This window comes from Suncus etruscus, chromosome 10 (genome assembly GCF_024139225.1).
Source record: "Suncus etruscus isolate mSunEtr1 chromosome 10, mSunEtr1.pri.cur, whole genome shotgun sequence".
In the NCBI taxonomy this organism is placed as follows: Eukaryota; Metazoa; Chordata; class Mammalia; order Eulipotyphla; family Soricidae; genus Suncus; species Suncus etruscus.
In genome coordinates this window covers 107,747-131,408 of record NC_064857.1, presented here as the reverse complement: position 1 = coordinate 131,408, position 23,662 = coordinate 107,747, and the positions used below count along the sequence as shown (strand labels likewise).

The following is a 23,662-nucleotide window of genomic DNA, read 5'->3' as shown; positions in this document are numbered from 1 at the left end:
CTCTCTCTCTCTCTCTCTCTCTGACTTATTTCACTCAGCATAATAGATTCCATGTATGTCCATGTATAGGAGAATTTCATGACTTCATCTCTCCTGACAGCTGCATAATATTCCATTGTGTGTATGTACCACAGTTTCTTTAGCCATTCGTCTGTTGAAGGGCATCTTGATTGTTTTCAGAGTCTTGCTATGGTAAATTGTGCTGCAATGAATATAGGTGTAAGGAAGGGATTTTTGTATTGTATTTTTGTGTTCCTAGGGTATATTCCTAGCAGTGGTATAGCTGGATAGTATGGGAGCACTATTTTCAGTTTTTGGAGGAATCTCCATATTGCTTTCCATAAAGGTTGAACTAGATGGCATTCCCACCAGCAGTGGATAAGAGTTCCTTTCTCTCCACATCCCCACCAACACTGCTTGTTCTCATTCTTTGTGATGTGTGCCAATCTCTGGGGTGTGAGATGGTACCTCATAGTTGTTTTGATTTGCATCTCCCTGATGATTAGTGATGTGGAACATTTTTTCATGTGTCTTTTGGCAATATGTATTTCTTCTTTGTCAAAGTGTCAGTCCATTTCTTCTCCCCATTTTTTGATGGGATTAGATGTTTTTTTCATGTAAAGTTCTGTCAGTGCCTTGTATATTTTGGAGATTAGCCCCTTATCTGATGGGTATTGGGTGAATAGTTTCTCCCACTCAGTGGGTGGCTCTTGTATCCTGGGCGCTATTTCTTTTGAGGTGCAGAACGTTCTCAGTTTAATATATTCCATCTGTTAATTTCTGCTTTCACTTGCTTGGAGAGTGCAGTTTCTTCCTTGAAGATGCCTGTAGTCTCAATGTCCTGGAGTGTTTTACTTACGTGTTGTTCTATATATCTTATGCTTTCGAGTCTAATATTGAGGTCTTTAACCCATTTGGATTTAAACTTCGTACATGATGTTAGCTGGGGGTCTAAGTTCAATTTTTTGCAAGTGGCTATCCAGTTGTGCAACACCACTTGTTGAAGAGGCTTTCTTTGCTCCATTTAGGATTTCCTGCTCCTTTATCAAAAATTAGGTGATTGTATGTCTGGGGACATTCTCTAAGTATTCAAGCGTATTCCACTGATCTGAGGGCCTGTCCTTATTCCAATACCATGCTGTTTTGATAACTATTGCTTTGTAGTACAGTTTAAAGTTGGGGAAAGTAATTCCACCCATATTCTTTTTCCCAATGATTGCTTTAGCTATGGTAGGGTGTTTATTATTCCAAATAAATTTCAAAAGTGCCTGATCCACTTCTTTGAAGAATGTCATGGGTATCTTTAGATGGGTCACATTAAATCTGTACAATGCTTTGGGGAGTATTGCCATTTTAATGATGTTAATCCTGCCAATCCATGATCAGGGTATGTGCTTCCATTTCTGTGTGTCCTCTCTTATTTCTTGGAGCAGATTTTCATAGTTTTCTTTGTATAGGTCCTTCACATTTTTAGTCAAGTTGATTCCAAGATATTTGAGTTTGTGTGGCACTATTGTGAATGGGGTTGTTTTCTTAATGTCCATTTCTTCCTTATTACTATTGGTGTATAGAAAGGCCGTTGATTTTTGTGTGTTAATTTTGTAGCCTGTCACCTTGCTATATGAATCTATTGTTTCTAGAAGCTTTTCCGTAGAGACTTTAGGGTTTTCTAAGTAGAGTATCATGTCATCTGCAAACAATGAGAGCTTGACTTCTTCCTTTCCTATCTGAATTCCCTGGATATCTTTTTCTTGCCTAATCGCTATAGCAAGTACTTCCAGTGCTATGTTGAATAGGAGTGGTGAGAGAGGACAGCCTTGTCTTGTGCCAGAATTTAGAGGAAAGGCTTTCAGTTTTTCTCATTGAGGACAATATTTGCCTCTGGCTTGTGGTAGATGGCCTTAACTATATTGAGAAAGGTTCCTTCCATTCCCATCTTGCTGAGAGTTTTGATCAAGAATGGGTGTGTGACCTTGTCAAATGCTTTCTCTGCGTCTATTGATATGAACATGTGATTTTTATTTTTCTTGTTGTCGATGTTGTGTATTATGTTGATAGATTTACGGATGTTAAATCAGCCTTGCATTCCTGGGATGAAACCTACTTGATCATAGTGGATTATCTTCTTAATGAGGCATTGAACCCTATTTTCCATGATTTTGTTGAGGATCTCTTCATCTGTATTCATCAGTGATATTGGTCTGTAATTTTCTTTTTTCATAGCATCTCTGTCTGGTTTAGGTATCAAGGTGAAGTTGACTTCATAAAAGCTATTTGGAAGTTTTCCTGTTTTTTCGATTTCATGAAAGAGTCTTGCAAGGACTGGTAGTATTTCCTCTTGAAAGGTTTCAAAGAATTCATTAGTAAACCCATCTGGGCCTGGGCTTTTGTTTTTGGGCAGACATTTGATTACTGTCTTAATTTTCTCAATAGTAATGGGTGTGTTTAAATATGCTACATCCTCTTCATTCAACCGTGGAAGATTATAAGAGTCCAAGAATTTATCCATTTCTTCCAGGTTCTCATTTTTAATGGCATAGAGTTTCTCAAAGTAGTTTCTGATTACCCTTTGAATCTCTACCATATCAGTAGTTATCTCTCCTTTTTCATTCCTAATATGAGTTAACAAGTTTCTCTTTCTTTCTTTCTTTGTTAGTTTTGCCAGTGGTCATCAATCTTGTTTACTTTTTCAAAGAACCAACTTCTGCTTTCGTTGATCTTTTGGATCGTTTTTCGGGTTTCCACTTCGTTGACTTCTGCTTTCAGCTTTGTTATTTCCTTCTGCCTCCCTATTTTTGGGTCCTTTTGTTGTGCACTTTCTAATTCTATGAGCTGCGTCATTAAGCTACTCAGGTAAGCTCCTTCTTCCTTCCTAATGTGTGCTTGCAAAGCTATACATTTTCCTATCAGTACTGCTTTTGCTGTGTCAAATAGGTTCTGATATTTTGTGTCTCCATTGTCATTTGTTTTCAGGAAGGTTTTGATTTTCTCCTTGATTTTATCTCGGACCCACTGGTTATTCAGTATGAGGCTGTTTACCTTCCAGGTGTTAAAGTTTTTCTTCTGTGTCCCTTTGTAGTTCACATAGAATTTCAGGGCTTTGTCATCAGCCTGCAAAATTTCTATCCTCTTGATATTATGGAGGTATGTTTTATGTGCTAGCATGTAGTCTATCCTGGAGAATGTCCCATGTACTTTAGAGAAAAATGTGTATCCAGGCTTCTGGGGGTGGAGTGTCCTGTATATATCTACTAGGTCTCTTTCCTCCATTTCTCTGTTCAGCTCTAATATATTCTTGGTGGGTTTCAGTCTGGTTGACCTATCAAATGTTGACAATGCCGTGTTGAGGTCTCCCACAATTATTGTGTTGTTATTGAAATTATTTTTCAGATTTGTCAACAGTTGTATTAAATATTTTGCTGGCCCCTCATTTGGTACATATATGTTTAAGAGAGTGATTTCTTCCTGCTGTATGTATCCCTTGATTAATATAAAATCTTTGTCCCTTACAACTTTCCTAAGTATAAAGTTTGCATCATCTGATATTAGTATGGCCACTCCTGCTTTTTTATGGGTGTTGTTTGCTTGGATGATTTTCCTCCAGCCTTTTATTTTGAGTCTATGTTTGTTCTGACTATTCAGGTGTGTTTCTTTTAGGCAGCAGAAGGTTGGATTGAGTTTTTTGATCCATTTAGCCACTCTGTGTCTCTTAACTGATGCATTTAGTTCATTGACATTGAGAGAAAGAATTGTCCTGGGATTTAGTGCTATCTTTATATCAAAGTTTGGTGTGTCTGTGGCGTTGTTTCTCTTTTGCATAGGCACATTAAAATGGAAAAATAATACATATGCAAACAATTTCTTATCTGATAGAGATGGTAACACAAATTTGGTAATGCAGTAGGCCTTATACCCTGAACATTGGCATAATGATTTGGCTTAGGCCTCAGAAGAATGGGCATTGTCCATACACCCCTGAACAATGGATACCACCTATGGAAAAACTATAATTGTCTGTAACATTACCAGGATGCAAACTTTTACCATGGAAGACCTACCACTGCTCTGGCATTGACTTACTCCAAAGAGTCCTCTCAACACCCAGACAACTCAGCAACAATCTGCTTGCAGGGCAGATTGCTCCACATCTAATGGTGTGCTGAAAGTAGAGGATACTCCACATCAGCCTAACGTTGATGAAAGAAATGCATAGAATCCAGAATCTTTAAATACAGGAACCTAATAACCTAATGCCAACAACAGGTAAAGTGTAAAAAAGTTTCACCATGGAGAATGACTCAGGTTGGACAGACTGATATGCCTGGAGCCCAGAGTTGGTCTTATGCCAATAAACTTCTGGGGTGAGGCCTTCTTGTAATCAGGCCAAGGATTTTTTCCCATTTTTCCCATATTTTTCTAGGCCTATGCAAACAACGGCGATTGTCACTGTCACACCTTTACTATTGTATTTTTTAACACTTATCCTTTAAGGAAAAAAAACAGTTTACTGAACTTAAAAACAAATAACTGTAGTAGAATTCCTATCTTGAATACAGGCAGGGGAAGGGAAAGGGGAGAGGGGCATTAGGAGGGGGGAATGTTACACTGGTGAAGGGGGCTGTTCTGTTTGTGACTGTAACCAACTATAATCATGTTTGTAATCATGGTGCTTAAATAAAAAAAATTATTAAAAAAAAAAGGAAATGTAACTGACAAGTAGATAAAAGATGCAGACCTTGGGAAGGAAGAATAAATGATGGAGAGATGAGGACAATGGTGTTGCGTGATAAGAGACAGACACATTCTAAGCCTGTAAACCTATTATAAGCGACTATAAATAATCATATATAAATAAAAAATTGTAAATACAAATAAGTAAATTGGGGGCATTTACCTTGCATGATGGAGAGATGAGGACAATGGTGTTGTGTGATAAGAGACAGAAACATTCTAAGCCTGTAAATCTATTATAAGTGACTATAAATAATCATATATAAATAAAAAATGTAAATACAAGTAAGTACATTGGGGGCATTTACCTTGCACATGGCCCATCTGGGGTTTCATCCCCAACATCCCATATAGCCCCCAAGTGCCACTAGGAGTTATTCCTAAATGCAGAACCAGGATCAACCCCTGAGTATTTTCAGGTGTGTCTCAAACCAATAAATAACTAAATAAACAAGTCTTCCCCATACTCCCAACCCCTCAACTAGGAGACATAATGATGCTGTTCTGAGCTAATGCTCAGCAATCGGAACCCCACCTTGGCTCTTTCTGAGAGTCACAGGCTACTCTCTCTCTCTTTCTCTCTCTTCTCTCCACCTGACCCTTTGGCATGCACCTTAAAATTTAATCGTTGCAACTTAAATCTCATAATTCAGTGTTGTCGAACTTGAGCTTTGGATATAGAACTAAACTACTCTTCTGCATTCCCAGTACCCAAAACCCAGACAAAATTTCACTACTACTTCTTTTCTATCTTGATTTCTTTCCTTCTTTGTCCTCCTTCCAAGACTCTGAATCAAGAATAATCTAGGCATTACCCTTCACTACATTACATTTCCTATTACAATTATTTCATATACCACAGATAAGTGACATCCTTCTGTGATTGTCTCTTTTCTTCTAACTTATTTTACTCAACATATCTACCAATTTCAATAGCTTGTAACAACTTGCATGATTTCATTCCTTGAAGCTTTGTAGCATTTCAGTATATATACCATATATATAATACATACCATATGATGCATTCCCCCCCCCAAAAAAAAAAAAGATGGCGGAAAATGTCTGTGAATCTTATAGAGTGAATGACATCTAGAGCTGAAGCCTGAGTGCAGGGAAGGAGAGCATATACTAACCACTTGACATCCGAAGTGTTATGACCCTTTATTGCATAGACAGGACACAAAGTATATGCAATCAGATTAACTCACTTTCGCTCTCACATAGAGAGCTTTCATTTTAGACTATTTGATTGTTGCTGCTACTTTTTTTATACTAACAAAAAGTATTTTAAAATGTTTGTTTTATTTTCTGATGTTAAAAAATAGTTGGGTAAATGTGCTTAAAAAGCTATGGACTTGCGTATTATAAATATACTTCAGTTTCACAGGCTGGTTGTTTCCCATGGCCGTCTCCTAATGGCATCTCACATTGCACCATTTGCTTTAGAATATTTTTTTCTTGTTTACCTTGTCAAAAAACTATGTGTGTCTTATGGTCAGGTGCATTCTATAGAGTAAAAAATATAGTATGTATCACATCTTATAATCCATTCTTCTATCACTGGACATCTAGATTGATTCCTTATATTAGCGATTGTTCTCATTGTATCAATGAATATAATGCTGTGTATATGTCCTTTTTAATAGATGTTTTTAAATCCTAGGAATAGATATCCCAAAATGGAATTTCTGGGTCATGTGGCAGCTCAATTCTAAGTTTACTGAAGACTCTTCATATTATTTTCCATAGGTTTGAACCAGACACCATTTCCACCAGCAATGGATGAGAGCATCTTTGTTTGCATATACCTGCCAAAACAGATTGTTCCAACTGTTTCTGATATGTGTCATTCTCATTGGTGTGAGATATCTCATTGCTGTCTTAATTTGGATTTACCTGATGATAGATGATGCTGAGAACTTTTGATGTGTCTGTTGGGGCAATACATTTATCTTCCTCTGAGAAGATAATGTCTGTTCATTTTCTCTAAATTTTTTATAGTATTTTATATTTGTTTTTGTTTATCTTTGTTAATACTTCATAGATCCTGCATATTAATTCCTTATCTGAAGTGTGGAATGCAAATATTTTTCTCATTCAGTTAAGCTGTCTTTTAGTTTAGGTTTATATTTCCTTTGTCATACAAAAACTCTTTAATTTGACATCACATTTGTTTATTTTTTATTTTGTTGTTATTTCCAGTGGTATCAAATTACTCACTAAATTACTCCTTGATGTCCAAATCTTGAAGCATTCTGGATATGCTTTCCTCAATGTACTTTATAGTTTCTGCTTGTATCTCTAGTACTTTAATCTATTTTGAACTAACTATTGTATATGGTGTGAGATATGGATCTAATTTTAATTTCATAAATGTGTTATCCAGTTTTCCTAGTATCATTTGTTGAAGAGACTATCTTTGCTCCATTTTATGTTCTCAGCTCCATTATCAAAAATTAACTGTTTATATACATGGGCTTTTTTATTGGATAACCTATTCTGACCTAGAAAGCCTATCTTTATTCTAATACTGGGAGTTTTAATTACAAAAGCCCTACAATACAGTCACAAATTAGGTTATGATTTTTCTCTGCATTTATTAATTTATAATATGGCTTTGGATATTCATGATCTATTCTGATTCTATATTAATTTTATTATGGACTTTGCTAGGTCCTTGAAGAATGTCATTTGCCATCTTTCCAGCAGAAAATTGGCCCAGCTCTGCCACCATACTCTAGAAAATATAATGGCTGCCAAAACCTCTCAGTTTATCCCATCTACATTAATATTTCTGTGTTCTTCTCAGAAGTGAGAGGAAGGAGAGTGGCTGAACCTGCATCAGAGACAGCAAGTCTCTGATACACACTTCTCCTAGTCAAGAAATGACTGCACAGGACATGGAAAAACATCACACTACAACAGTGACTGTGGGGAAAAAACACAGGGCCCCACCATGCTTAGAGAACAAAGATGGTAGTTCGGATGACCCAAAAAGTACCAAACACCTATTTACCCTCTCAATAAGGACTTTAGAGAAATAATAGGAAGATGTTCATGGAATTCATAGAAAGCACGAAACGAATGGAATGTGCCACAAATAGAATCAAAAGGACCTGAGAGTAGAAATTAAAAAACTTCAAACTGAAATAACAGAGCTAAAAAACTTGGTAGGCAAAATGAAAACCTCACTGGAAAGCTTCTCCAACAGAGTAACAGCAGTGGAAGACAGAATCAGTGAGCAGGAAGCATAACCACTTTATAAGACAGAAGAGGCTGGAAAAGAGTCACACAAAAAAAATAATAATAATTAACAGACAATGGTAAAAGTCCTCAAAGAATGTGAACAGATGAAAATAAAAGCCTCTAATAAACTCAACAGAAACAATGTAGGAATCATTGACGTCCCAGAGACACAGGAAGAAAACCCCCAAGAAGTATCAATAATCAAGAACATCATCGCAGAGAAATTCCCAGAGCTAAAGAGTGCATGCAACCAAATCCTGCATCTCCAAAGAGTATCAGCTAAAAGAGATACAAAGAAAAATACCCCAAGACACATGATATTCACAATGATGAAGCCCATAGTAAAGGATAGAATACTAAAAGCAGCAAGAACTAAAAGGAAAATAACATTCAAAGTGGCATACCTAAGATTTACTACAGCCTTGTCTCAAGAAATCCTCAAGGCCCAAAGACAATGGTGGGATATAGTGACAGATCTCAACAAAATGAATGCATCACCAAGAATACTTAACCTAGCCAGACTTACATTCAGGTTTGAAGTAAACATGGCTTCATAGATAAACAACACCTCAGAAACTTTACAGACTCAAAGCAGGCCTAAAGATGAACTGAAATATCTACTTTAAGATATGACAGATCACCTACTCCCCTCCCACCAAACACAAATGGGCCTATTTGCAGTCTTCCCTCAGCCTCTTTCTGGGTTTCAGTGCCATCTCTGATTGCCTACTCTTTGGGGCCAGCCAGGTTTGTGTGTAGGAGACAATAAGGATCATCACATCTTAATCCATTTCACCAAACACAAACTGATCTGCCTTCTAAGGGCTTTTCCTTCTGGGTCCAAGTGCCATGGCTAATCATTAACCTCCTGGGGACAGTCAGCTCTGCGACTGGGCAAGAACAGGGAAACTATGGTAATAATCACCTCCAAAAAAGCATGAACAGGACCTCATTTGCAGCCTTCCCTCAGCTGGGTTCCAGTGCCATTACTGAAACCACCCTCCTTTCCATCATCCCTCTTTTTCCCAAACCACACTGAAGCTAGTGCATCTGTACACAGTCATTTTAATTTCTATCAAGATAGACCTCGAGCCACATTCCATACAAACAATTTAATAGATCACTTTCTTTTTTCTTTTTTTTAATTTTTTATTACTTTTAATTTTTTAACTATAGATCACTTTCTTAAACACCCTGATACTCCAGCATTCCAAACCACTAAATGCAAAGATCAATAGGGAAGCTAAAGAAGACAGCTACTGTGGGGATATGGAGAGAAATCCTGGCAAATATACAAGTCCATCCAAACACCTGAACCTTATAGATAAGGAACGAAAATCAACAATTGCTAAATAGTTTAGCAATGGAAATCAAAGAGTCACTAGCCTGAAAAATTAAGGAATCTATAGATAAAAAATTCAACCAACTCAAAGAACTCTTTCAGAAAATGAGAGAATTCATACAAATGGAACTGAAGGTACTTAAAGACATGTTAGCAAGCCATAATAGTAGAATTACACAGGGGGAGAGTTGCATAGACAAACATGAAGACAAATTACAAGCCAGCAGTGACAAAAAAAAAAGTCAAAAAAGAAAGAAGAGGGGCCAGAGTGGTGGCACAGGCCATAAGGCCTCTGCCTTGCGAGCACTAGCTAAGACTGACCAAGGTTCAACCCTCCAGCATCCCATATGGTCCCCCAAGCCAGGAGTGATTCTGAGCACATAAGGAGGAGTAACCCTTGAATGTCACTGGGTGTGACTGAAAAACCAAAAATAAATAAATAATTTAAAAAGAGAGACAAAATACTGGAAGAGAATGTAAAGTACTTAATAAACAAAGACATGATACATAATATCCATATTATAGGAATATCAGAAGGAAAAGAAAACAAGAAAGGGGAAGAACAAGTAGTGAGGGAGATAATAGCAGAAAACTTCCCCACCATTGGGAATAAGGTTTCTGTACAAACCTGAGGCAAAAAGAGTGCCAACAAAATAGATCCTAAAAGACACTTAATCCAAATATCAAAAACAAAACAAAACAAAGAAAAAACCAGAGAGATGGACTCTTTAAAGTAGCAAGGGAGAAGATAAACCTCAAGTATGAAGGAAAAATATAAGAATCAAACCAAATCTTCCATTTGAAACAATTGAGGCAATAAAAGAGTAGAATGGCATATTTGGACTACTGAATGAAAGAAACTTTAAACCTAGTTTCCACTACCCAGCAAACTCTCATTTACATGGGAGGGAGGATTAAAAATATTCTCAGACAAAAAAGAACTCAAAATATTTGTGCTAACCAAACTGACCCTAAATGAGCTACTCAAAGAGTAAGTACACAAATCAAAACCCCAACTGTAACAACAACCCTACACAATAAAATGGCACAAGAGTCCTTTTTATCAATAATTTCCTTAAGTGTCAATGGATTAAACTCTTCCAATCAAGAATGAATACAGCTGTTTAGATTAAGCAGGTGTCCAATCAAATGCTCTTTAGAGGTGTATATAATAATGTTCTAATGCTTTTATCCACAAAAATGAGTGCAGAACATGTTTGGGAGCCATGGACTCACACTACAGTGTTTGCTATGTCTTAATTTACTATGTCTATAATAACTCTTTGATCTTTTTGTCCACAGTGGTACTTAGAGATACAGTTTGGTCACCCAGTTTCACACTCCAATGCTATGCTATATTAGACTTAGAAGACAGTGCTCATTGTGATAATGTCAGGACATTATCTATTCATTTTCTACTAGATTATGCCTGATAATGTAATCTAATGTTGATGTCCAAAGATAGCAATGGAATATGCAACTGCATGCCATGAACTCCTGCTACAGAGCTCATTTATTGAATATGTTATTGTAGTCTGTTTTCAATTGTATGTAGTTTACCATTATAACATAATGGTCATGATTTTAGTTTGCTTTTAGGAAAGGAACCTGGATGCTTGAGAACTTCTTGACAATTCTGCACAATTCTGTAGACTCCTCCTACAGTGCTCATTACCTTATCACTTAAAGTTTACTCACCAAAGATGATTGGCCTAGACTTGCTGGCTTTATATTTTTAAGAGTTCTGACCCATTCCACCTGGGTCAACTTTACAACTGTAACCTATGAATTGATCTTCAGTGTATGTGTGCACATAAGTGTATGTATTGGCCATCTCAATATCTGCCTAATGTCCATCTGTAATATACATAATGTCTCTTGATGTTGTATATTTTTGTCCTCCTGTTATATATAATGCCTCCTTCCCTCCTTTGCTTACCACCTTACAAATTCTTTTCTAGCCCTTCACTCTGTTGGCCCAGATCTGTTATCCACCTTCCATTCAACCCTTTTGACCCTCAGTTCTTAACTCCCAGGAACCGAAATGCTCCCCACAACCCAGCAAGCAGCCAACTAGCTCCCAAAGTGAAAAGACAGATTCCTAGCTCTCTTTGCCTCCGCCGAAGAAGCTGCTACCTCTGCTGCTGCTGATTTGTTCCTGAGATACTCTTTAGCCCCAACTTACTTCACTATGGACTGTTGCTTGCTAGTAAATTTGATTTTCAAGAAGCCCCATTGCTCGAAGACATTCCCTGATGTATGTCTGCTGGAGCCATTTTTCAGACTCCACAAGATCATGTCACAGGCTGAATCTATGCTCCAGTTTATCCTCCACCCCCCTAGACTATTTTAAAAGACTTGTATATCTCCTTTGAATATTTCTTTAGATGTATTTCCTTAATAGGTATAATTATTATTGTCTATCTTATTATGTAGTGGCAGTTTCCCCATTTCTTTTTTGGATCTATTTAGTAGGAAATTATAGTAGATAAATCCCTCTTGTACTTCAAGTTTATATTAGAACCAGGATATTGGGATTGGTTGCCTTATTATTTTGACCCCATTTGCTACAGTAGTACCATGTAGCAAGTTCCTTTTTGCATAGGCACATTAAAATGGGGAAATCTTACATGTGAAACAAGTTCTTTTCTAATAGGGATAAGAACACATAAAGTTAATATTGCAGTGAGTCTTTACACCCGGAATATTTGTCATAATAACAAGACTTAGGCTTCAGAAGATAGGACATTGGCCATTTACCCTGAACTTTGCATCCCATCTATGGAACAGCATGGTTTTCTACACCAGCTTAAGAAATCAGTTTTAGCAGGAAAGGCCCTAATGCTCCCCTGGCATCGATTTGTTCCAGAGTAGGTTCACATGACACTTTGATAACTTGGTAATAGCAAAAACTTGCTTTTAGGGCAAGACTCCTTGTATTACCACCTAATGGTGAGATGAAACCTGAATATAATCTCTGTGTCACCCTGACTTTGACATAGGATCTGTACAAAAACCCGGATCTCCAACTACAGAAACCTGACAATCATGATTGTGAAGAATTTTTACTGGGACCATAGAGAAAGACTTTGGGGTTAGACAACTTAGTATGCCTGGAGCCTGTAGTTAGTCATATACCAGGATGCTTTATGGGTAAGATCTCCCTGTTTTTAGGACAAAGGTTTTTCCTATCTATTTCTCCCATATTTTGCTGTGCCTAAAAGCCTGTCACACACATCCTTTTTTTAATTGTATTTTTTAAATTTCTTATTTTAATTGGGGCTTTTTCATAGAACCTTGGGACACGGACTACTTTATTTTACCACATATTTCCACATTTTTTTTATAAAACTAAGAAGAAAGTATCAAAGAAAGCTGGGTTAGGTTTCAGTGTTCGTGGATGCATTTGCTGGGAAATAAATAAGAACAGAACTAAATATCCAAGCCTATGTCAACAATAATAGAAACAGGGCTGGAGTGATAGTGCAGTGGTAAGGGGTTTGCCTTGTATATGGCTAACTAGGAAAGATCTTGGTTCAATCCCTGTTGTCCCATATGGTCCCCAAAGCCAGGAGCTATTTCTGAGCACATAGCCAGAAGTAACGCCTGAGCATCACTGGGTGTGGCAAAAAAAATCCCAATAATAGAAGCAAGGGACCTAAACTTTAACAATTTAAACTTAAAGGAACCTGTTATACTGGCAGGCAAAGGTGGGGAGGAGGTGATGCACTCTGGGCCATTAGTGGAGGTAGGTTGACAATGGTGGTGGGAAGTGCCCTGACTCATTTTATATATCAAATTCAACTATGAAGTATCCTGTTGATCACAATTGTTTCAAAATAAAATTAAATAAAAGATAAGATAGACCACAAAATACACACCAAACTCCTACTAAATGATGACACTAAGTTCGATGACAATCATCTCTTCAATTTTAATTGGCTAAATCACCTGTTAAGAGACGCAGAATGACGAAATAAATCAAAAGGCTGAATCCAATGTTTTTCTGTCTACAAGAAGCACATCTGAATAGTCAAAATAAACGCAGACTCCAACTTAAAGGTTGGAGGGCAATTATTCAAACAAACAACTCCCTTAAATAACTCCCTTAAGATCACATGCATCAAATTCTTACAATAAGGGGCTGCAAGTAGGTCCACTGACCACTGGCTCCCCTCCCCAGTTATCACAGCAGCAGCTACAACCCCAATAGAATAAAGCCTGTGAGCCCTGTGAGTTCCCCCTACAACAAGAGGTTCCCCAAGCATCTGGAGGAGCTCAACAAAAGCCACCCATCAGGGGAGCTTCAGCACAAACACCCAGGCCCCAAAAAGCTCAGTGCTGAGGTCACTCTCCTGCCACACCTGCAGCTGCTGACCAAAAGTCGGGCAGCCCCTGGCTTGCTTGTCCATATTGGGGGTGAAGAGCCACCAGCAGGTGATCACCCTGGAGCAGTACATCACCGGGATGATCACACAGGACTACACCTGGCACCACCACAGCAGCTCAGTGCAGCCCAGTGCAGCTCTGCCTACACTTCACTGTACCTTTCCTGGAGCAAGACGCCCCTTCCTGGACCTCTGCTGTCCTCTCAGCATAGTCTACCTCCTGAGCACTGCGCCCCTGCCTCTGGTTCCCCTCACAATGAAGGGGGCAAGAGGTCCCCAAACTTATAAAGTCATCAACCCTAGGCAGTGGTGAGAATGGCATTGAGCCCATCCCTCCCAGAGTGTCCAAGTCAGGGCACCCTACAGCACCATGTTTGGCATGCTGTACTGGGAAGGGGAGATTGGGGTGTCCAGGATGGGATCCAAGTCTGCCGACAGCACTAGCCAACTTCCCTCCTTTTTTAGCAAAGTCATTGAGAACAACTCGTCCATAGTGATGTCTAAGAAGAAGGAGAGCGACAAGAAGCTGAGTACCCACAACTGCAATGAGCACAAGTACAATATCGGCCAATCAGGCATGAAGATCTTCAACATGCCTGCCATCACCGAAACAGGCCTTATGAGCTGCCAGACCCAGGTGGTCCAGGAGCATACCAGCACCAACATGCAACTGGAGGCCATAATTAGAAAGGTGTTCAGAGTAGATATCACCACTGGAAGGAGCACCCACTAGGAGCCAATGCCTTTAACCCTCTGAATGGCAGAGTGCCAGCCTGCCTGCTGCTATGCCTGCAACCATTGCTGATGTACATAGCTACCATGTGAATGCACCTCACCAGTGGAGGCATAAAGGCCAGGAGACCCAGTAGCCACAGGCCAAGTCTCCCACCCTGGGGCCTAGCATCAGGGAAGCAGCCCCGTCTCTCTCCTTGGTGCATTCAGAGGATCTCTGCAACAGCTCAACACCACCCACCAATCACTTGTAGAAGAATGGCCCTTGTCCTCAGGTTCCACATCATTCCCCTATAATCCACTGATCATGTGGCTGCAGGCTGGCACCATGGCCTTTTTGTCATGACTCTGCCTCCCACAGCAGCGGGCTCCTGGCTGGCCAGGACAAGGAACCCAAGCCCCTGCTGTGTTCCCAGTATGAGACAATCTCCAACAATGAGTGACTGTCACTGGTGCACCTGTCTAGGATTGAGATGCAGTTGATATCCTGCTGAGAAAGGAGTCCCTGGGTGACCCACCCACCCATCCACCTGTCCATCAGTTGATTCAGAGCCTGCCTCCTTGTTTATCTATAGCCTTAACTACAATTCCAGCCCCTGGCTGGCCTTGTGCAGTGATATTATTCTGGAGATGCTTACCTGGTGCTCGGGATAAGAGGGGCCCAAAGGGGCACAGTGGGTAAGCCTGGCCAGAAACCTGAAGCTGGCTGACCATGCTCCTCCCACTCCACTGTTTCTCCTTTAATGCATTTGAAACAAAAGTCTAAACTGAGCTAGCAGCCTCGTTCCTGTTCTCCAGCATCCTGCTTAGTGTTCTGGACCATAGGGTCTAGGCCTGGCCCAGCTCCCTGCACACTCAGTGCCCAGGAGTGCTCTGACCCTTGGGCTTTGGTGGGGAGGGAGACAGGCAGTGTAAATGATGTATTGGTTTACAGGGCATTTTTTTGATACCTTCAATGAATGGATTCAGAAGTTTTATGCCAGGAAGGACTAACTCAGTATCACTTCAGCTGTGCTTTCCATCTTTGCTTATCATCCAAGACAGTCAGTGAGCCCAGAATCCAAGGGTGCCAGGGGACCCTGCCCCTGACTCCCCACTCCCTGTGCAGAATGAACTCGATGGATTCTGTGGCCACATCTGAGTAGAGGCGACATTCTCAATTACACATTCTTCTCATTAAAAAGTAAATATACTCAAAAACAAAAATGGCTGGAGTGGCCATACTAATTTTAGATGACACAGACTTTAAACAAAAATGTTATGAGGGACAAGGATGGGCATTTTCTAATAATTAAGTGATATGTACAATAGGAAAAATTCACATGCCTAAACATACATGCACCCAGTGAGAGACCAGCAAAATATTTAAAACAACTACTTAAAACGAAGAAAGATGTAAATAACACAGTAATAGTAGGAGAATTCAGCACTGCCTTGTCACCACTTGACAGATCAACCAGGCTGAAACCTAACAAGAATATACTAGCACAGAAAGGAGCAATGGAAGAAATTGGCTCAGTAGATAGATACGGCTCTCCACTATCAGATAATTGGATACACATTCTTCTCCAAAGCACTTAATTTATTGTGCAAAATAGATGACACAATAGCCCATAAAGCATACCTCCAAAAAATAAAGAGTATATAAATTGCAAAACTACCTTCTCAGATCATGATGCACAGAAATTAGAAGTGAATAACAAACAGACACAGAGAAAAATATTTAACACCTGGAAAAGTCAACATCTCACTAATGAACAACCAGTGGTTCAGAGACAAGATCAAAGTTGAAATTAAGATTCCTGGAAACAGGGGCCAGAGAGATAGCATGGAGGTAAGGCATTTGCCTTTCATGCAGGGGGTCATCGGTTCGAATCCCGGCGTCCCATATGGTCCCCCGTGCCTGCCAGGAGCAATTTCTGAGCCTGGAGCCAGGAATAACCCCTGAGCACTGCCGGGTGTGATCCAAAAAACAAAAAACAAAAAAAAAGATTCCTGAAAACAAACAAAAATGAAGACACAAATTATCAGAATCTGTGGGACATGGCAAGAGCTGTACTAAGGAAAATTTCTACCTGCGAAAGCATCCATCAGGAAAGAAAAAGGTGCCTACATAAATAACTTAATGTAACAGCTTACAAAACTGAAAAGTGATCTATAAAATGAACCAAATTAGAAAGACAAAAGAAAATAATAAAGCTTTGAGCAGAAATCAATGTATAGGAAATCCAAAAATCAATTTGAAAAATGAATAAAAACAAGAGTTGGTTCTTTGGAAAAAATAAACAAGATTGATAAACCACTAACACAACTCACAAAGAAGGGAAAAGAGAGAACTTTAATAAACTGTATTAGAAATAAAAACAGGCAGATTACTACAAATACTACAGAAATGGAAAAGGTAATCAGAGACTACTGTGAGAAACTCTATGCACAAAACACGAGAAACTGGAAGAAATGGATAGATTCTTGGACTCTTATAACTTCTCAAGGTTGAACCACCATTATCTAACATATCTCAAAATACCCATCAGTATTAAGACAATTAAAATGGTAATCAAGAGGCCAGAGTGGTGGCACAGTGGTAGGGCTGACCTAGGACAGACCACAGTTTGATCCTCACCCCCAGAGTCCCATATGGTCCCACCAATCCAGGAGCGATTTCTGAGCACAGAACCTGAGTAACACATAGCATATAGCTCAGGAGTAACCCCTGAGCATCACTAGGTGTGGCCCAAAAACCAGATAATAAATAAATAAATAAATAAATAGGTAATTAAAAGTCTTCCAAAAACAAAAGCCAAGGCCCAGATGCATACAGTAATGAATTCTTTCAAACCTTCCAAGAAGATCTACTGCCTACCCTTTTCATACTTTTCCAAGAAACTGAAGAAGAAACAGTCCCAAATAGTTTTTATGAAGCTAAAATCACCCTAATACCAAAAGCAGATAGAGAGGCCACCAAAAAAGAGAACTATACACCGATATCCCCAATGCAAAAATTCCTAACAAAATGCAAGCAAATAGAATCCAATGTCTCATCAAAAAAGTCATACATCATGACCAAGTAGGATTCATTCCAGAGATCCAAGGAAGTTTTAACATGATTGAAGTCAATCAACTTAATACCCCACATCAACAAAAGAAAGATTAAAAACCACATGATCATATCAATAGATGCAGATAAAGTATTTGATAAGGTCCAAAACCCATTCATTTCTCAATATAGTCAAGGCCATTTACCACAAGCCAACGGCAAGTATTCTTAATTTATATAAATTAAATCCTTCCTTCTAAAATCTGGTACAAGACAAGGCTGCTGCCTCTCACCATCCTATTCAACATAGTACTGGAAGTACTTGTTATAGCAATTAGGCAAGAGAAAGATATTAAGGGAATATAGATAGGAAAGAAAGAATTCAAGTACTCACTGTTTGCATATGACATATGCAATATACTCAGAAAATCCTAAAGATTCTACAAAAATCTCCCAGAAACAATAGATTTATGTATCAAGTGGCAGGATACAAAATTAATGCACAAAAAGATAAGGCCTCTCAATTCTTACCACAGGCTGTGTTCTTTACACTGACTGTATAGAAAGAGGAGGTACAGTAAATGCACCCCATATACACCTCAACCCAGGCCCTTTGCCTGGTCTGTATTATGAATTGGGGGTCAAAAAAATTTTTTTAATTAATGGCCTTCATCGCGTCTGCGAGGCTTCTGGCACCTGCTGATAGTAGGAGGCCTACCCCGCCTCCGTCCCTCCCTCGATCGCGTCTCCAAGGCTTCTGGTGCCTGCTGATGTATGGGACCTTCATCTGCCTCCGCCCCTCCCCCATCACGTCCCTGATGCTTCTGACAGTAGGGGACCCTCCCCTGCCTCTGCCCCTCCCCCAATCGCATCCCTGAGGCTTCTGAGGCTGGCAGAAGTAAGGGACCTTCCTCTGCCCCCGCCCCTGCCCCACTGGGTCTAGGAGCCTCTGGGATGGGACAGGTACTACAGGTAGGAGGGGCTTCTGGCAGAGGCCTGGAGGGGGCAGAGCTCCACTGACTTCCACATAGGGGAGGAGGACAAGGGAGTCAGGCTCAACAGCACCCTCCACCATTGTGGCCAGGAGCGGTACTGCACTGGCTGGCAACAAGAGAGGGCAGCAACTAATCAGGCTTCTCAAGAGGGAACTCTAGAGGCCAAACCTCAGCCAGCCCACCCAACAGTCCCACCCAGAGCTGCAATCCAGAGAAGGGACCCAGCCCCACACCACAGGGAGCAAAAGCAAGCCAAAATCGGAAGGCACTGCTCTCTGAGCCACACTAATAAATGCAAAAAAAAAAACATGGGTAGACTGAGGAGGACCCTAACAGCTGCAGATACTGAGAGAAGCCCTAGTACATTCCTAAGTCCACCAAAACGCACAGATCCAAGAGATGAAGATTTTAAAAGCAGCCATGAGAAAGGAAATGCAAGCCATGGTAAAAGAAATGAGAGAATCGCTAGCCACTGAGTACAAGAAATCCATGGAGGAACAAATTAGCCAAATTAAAGAAGATCTCATTCAAAACATGAGAGACTCCATGCAAAAGGAATTAAAGGAATTAAAAGACATAGTAAAAAGCTATACGAGCAGAATCACAGAGTTGGAGAAGCACATAGAAGTACTCGAAGGAAAACTGCAAACCAAAAACGACCAGGAAACCTACAAGGAAATAAGAGACAAGGTACTGGAAGGAAAAGCCCAGTACTTAATGAACAAAGACAAAAGAAATAATCTAAGAATTGTAGGTATAGCTGAAGGGGAGAAAACAGGGAATGGGGAAGAATAAGTAATTAGGGAAATTATAGCAGAAAACTACCCTTTGGAAAAAGGACTCCATGCAAATCCAGGAAGTGAAAAGAGTCCCCAATAAAGTAGACCCTAATAAATCAACACCAAGACTATATAGTAATCCAAATGGCAAAAAAAATAAAAAAGAGAGAGAAAAATGAACTCCTTAAAGCAATAAGGGGAAAAAACCTCAAGTACAAAGAAAGGAACATAACAATTCAAGCAAGAAGAGAGTGGAATAAAATATTTAAATGACAAATAACTTAATGAAAGAAATTTCCAGCCTAGGGTACCCAGCAAAACTATCATTCATATGGGATGGTAGCCTAAAAACATTCTCAAAAAAAACGATCTTGCATTATTTGTGCAAACAAAACTGATTCTAAATTACCTACTCAGAGACAAACTACAAAATCCAAACCCCCGATTGTAACAACAACCATCCTACACAACACAACTGCACAACAGCCCTCTCTGTCAATAATCTCCCTAAATGTTAATGGACTGAACTTTTCCATTAAATGACACATAGTAGAGAACTGGATTAGAAAACATAAACCGAACTTCTGCTGCCTGCAAGAAATACACCTACAAGTACAGGACAGGCATAGGTTTAGAATAAAAGGATGGAAATCAATCTTTCAGGCCAATGAAAAACAAAAAAGAGGAGGGACAGTCATTCTTATATCAGACCAAATTCCATTCAACCTCAAGAAAGTGATCAGAGAAAAAGAGGGTCATTACATACTAACCAGGGGAATACTAGGTCAAGAGGTACTAACCCTGATAAATATTTATGCACCTAATGTAGAGTCAGCAAAATATGTGAGGCAGTTGCTCACTAACCTGGAGAAACACATGAAGGGAAATGTGATAAAAGTAGGAGATCTCAATACTCCACTGTCACCACTGGACAGATCCACCAAACAGAAAAATAGCAAAGAAATAAGAGCCCATAATGAAAAATTAGAAGATCTAGGGTTAATAGACTTATATAGGGCCCTCCACCCCAGGAAAACAGAATACACATTCTTCTCAAGCCCTCATGGAACCTTCTCCAGAATAGACTATGTCTTAGGATACAAATCTAATCTATATAAGACCACAAATGTAAGGATACTTAGAAGCACCCTATCAGATCACTATGCAACAGAGGTCAAAATTGACTGCAAAAAGAAGCAATGGATAAAAACTAGTACCTGGAGATTAAACAACATGCTGCTCAATAACAGCTGATCAAAGAGCAACTCAAGGAAGAAATAAAAAGACTCCTTGAGACAAACGATAATGAAGAGACAATTTGTCAAAATTTGTGGGACACAGCAAAAGCAGTAATTAGGGGGAAACTCATAGAAATACAGGCCTATATCAAGAAAGAGGAAAATGACAAAAATCAACTGTTTAAATGATCATCTCAAGGAATTGGAACAACAGCAGCAAAGAAATCCAACCACAACCAGAAGGCAAGAAATAATAAAAACCAGGGGGGCCGGGCGGTGGCGCTAAAGGTAAGGTGCCTGCCTTGCCTGCGCTAGCCTTGGACGGACCGCGGTTCGATCCCCCGGTGTCCCATATGGTCCCCCAAGCCAGGAGCAACTTCTCAGCGCATAGCCAGGAGTAACCCCTGAGTGTTACCGGGTGTGGCCCAAAAACCAAAAAAAAAAAAAAAAAAAAAAAGATTCATTTTGGGGCCGGGCGGTGGCGCTGGAGGTAAGGTGCCTGCCTTGCCTGCGCTAGCCTAGGACGGACCGCGGTTTGATCCCCCGGCGTCCCATATGGCCCCCAAGAAGCCAGGAGCAACTTCTGAGCGCATAGCCAGGAGTAACCCCTGAGCGTCACAGGGTGTGGCCCAAAAACCAAAAATAAATAAATAAATAAAATAAAAACCAGAGCAGAAATAAACAACATAGAAACTAAGAAAACAATACAAAAAATCAATGAGATAAGGAGTTGGTTTTTTGAAAAAATAAACAAGATAGACAAACCACTGGCAAAACTCACCAAAAAAGAGAGAAAAAAACCAAATCAGTAAGATAACAAATGAAAGGGGAGAGATTACAAGAGAACCCCAAGAAATACAGCATATCATGAGATCATATTATGAACAACTATCCTCAGTTAGGCTGGAGAACCCAGTAGAAATCGTCAGATTCCTGGAAAAATACCATCTTCTGAGACTAAAAAAGAAAGACTTAGAAAACCTAAACAGACCAATCACTTCAGAGGAAATTGAAGATATAATTAAGAAACTCCCTAAGAATAAAAGTCCAGGCCCAGATGGATTTACAGGTCAATTCTATCAAACATTAGAAGAAGATTACTGTCACTTTCCACAGGCTCTTCCAAATCATTGAAAAAACAGGAATCCTTCCCAACTCCTTTTATGAGGTTAATATCACACTCAATCCCAAAGATGGTAAAGACACCACCAAGAAAGAAAACTACAGACCAATCTCACTAATGAACATAGATGCAAAGATACTCAACAAAATCTTAGCAAACTGAATCCAGTACTTCATCAAAAAGATCATACACCATGACCAAGTGGGTTTTATCCCAGGAATGCAAGGTTGGTTCAACATCCGCAAATCAATCAACATCATACATCACATCAACAACAAGAAAGACAAAAACCACATGGTCATATTAATCGATGCAGAGAAGGCATTTGACAAAATCCAACACCCTTTTATGTTGAACACACTCAGTAAAATAGGGCTAGAAGGAACCTTCCTCAAGATAGTTACAGCTATCTATGAAAAGCCCACAGCCAATATTATCCTTAATGGCGAAAAACTAGAAGCATTTCCATTAAGGTCAGGAACTAAGAAGGCTGTACACTCTCTCCATTCTTATTCAATATAATCTTAGAAGTCCTAGCAATAGAAATCTGGCAAAAGAATGGAATCAAAGGAATCCAAATTGGGAAAGAGAAACTCAAACTATCTCTTTTTGCAGAAGATATGATGATATACATCAAAAACCCTAAAGAGTCCACAGTAAAACTCCTAGAAACAATTAACCAATACAGCAAAGTGGCTGGATACAAAGTCAATACACAAAAGACAGTAGCGTTTCTCTATACAAACAACGAAGTCGAGGAGAGAGAGATTAAAAATACAATTCCATTTAAAATAGTATCAAAAAATATTAGGTACCTAGGAATAAACCTTACAAGGGAAGTGAAGTACCTATACAAAGGAAACTTTAAAACACTTCAGAAAGAAATTGAAGAGGATCTAAGAAAATGGAAGAACATCCCATGCTCATGGGTAGGTAAAATCAACATAGTCAAAATGACTATCCTACCCAAACTACTATGTAGGTTTAACGCAATCCCTATCCAAATTCAGACATCATTCTTTAAAGAATTAGAGCAATCAATCACAAAATTTATCTGGAACCACAAAAGACCCAGGATAGCCAAACACATATTGAAAAACAAGAAGCTGGGTGGCATCTCTTTACCTAACCTGAAACTATACTATAAAGCCATAGTGATCAAAACAGCATGGTACTGGAACAAAGACAGGACCTCAGACCAATGGGTCAGAACAGAATTCCCAGACATAACCCCCCAGATATACAGCCAACTAATATTTGACAAAAGAGCAAAGAACTTGAAATGGAACAAAGAAAGTCTCTTCAACAAATGTTGTTGGTACAACTGGAAAACCACATGCAAGAAATTTTAAACTGACCCATACCTCACTCCTTATACAAGTCAACTCAAAATGGATCAAATACCTTGAAATCAGACCCGAATCTATAAATTTTATTGAGAATAAAATAGGCAGAACACTCAAAGACCTATATATGAAAAAGGTCTTCGAGGATGGAGCACCAATAGCAAGAACTTTAGCATCAACATAAACAAATGGGACTACATCAAACTAAAAAGCTTCTGCATGGTGAAAGAAACCCTACTTAATACAAGAAGACTGTTAACTGAATGGGGAAAAATCTTTGCACTCAACATGTCAGATAAAGGGCTGATATCTAGAATATACAAATCACTCAGAAAGCTGAGCCCCCCAAAACCAAATAAAGCCATAAAAAATGGGGATATGAAATGAATAGAAACTTCTCCGTGGAAGACCAAAGGATGGCCAACAAAAACATGAAAACATGCTCACCTTCACTCATCATTAGGAAAATACAAATCAAGACAACAATGAGGTACCACCTTACACTAGTGAGGATGGCTCACATAAAAAATAATGGGAAATATCTCTGTTGGCGGGGTTGTGATATGAAAGGCACTCTCATCCACTGCTGGTGGGAATGCCCCCTAGTCCAACACCTATGGAGAACAATCTGGAGAGTGCTCAAGGAACTCAGAATTGAGCTTCCATTTGATCCAGCAATTGCTCTCCTAGGTATCTACCCCCAAG

The 23,662-nt window shown here is 39.4% G+C and overlaps 1 non-coding gene and 1 pseudogene across 1 annotated transcript; both read left to right on the top strand.

The window, feature by feature from the left end:
- The window catches only part of LOC126020823 (nuclear receptor corepressor 2-like), a 30,470-nt pseudogene extending 16,030 nt beyond the window's left edge, over window positions 1–14,440 (top strand).
- Window positions 14,441–17,990: 3,550 nt separating this feature from the next.
- LOC126021118 (small nucleolar RNA SNORA51) lies at window positions 17,991–18,123 on the top strand. The gene has a single exon (XR_007499729.1). It is a non-coding gene; the product is annotated as a small nucleolar RNA SNORA51 (small nucleolar RNA).
- The last annotated feature ends 5,539 nt before the right edge of the window (window positions 18,124–23,662 follow it).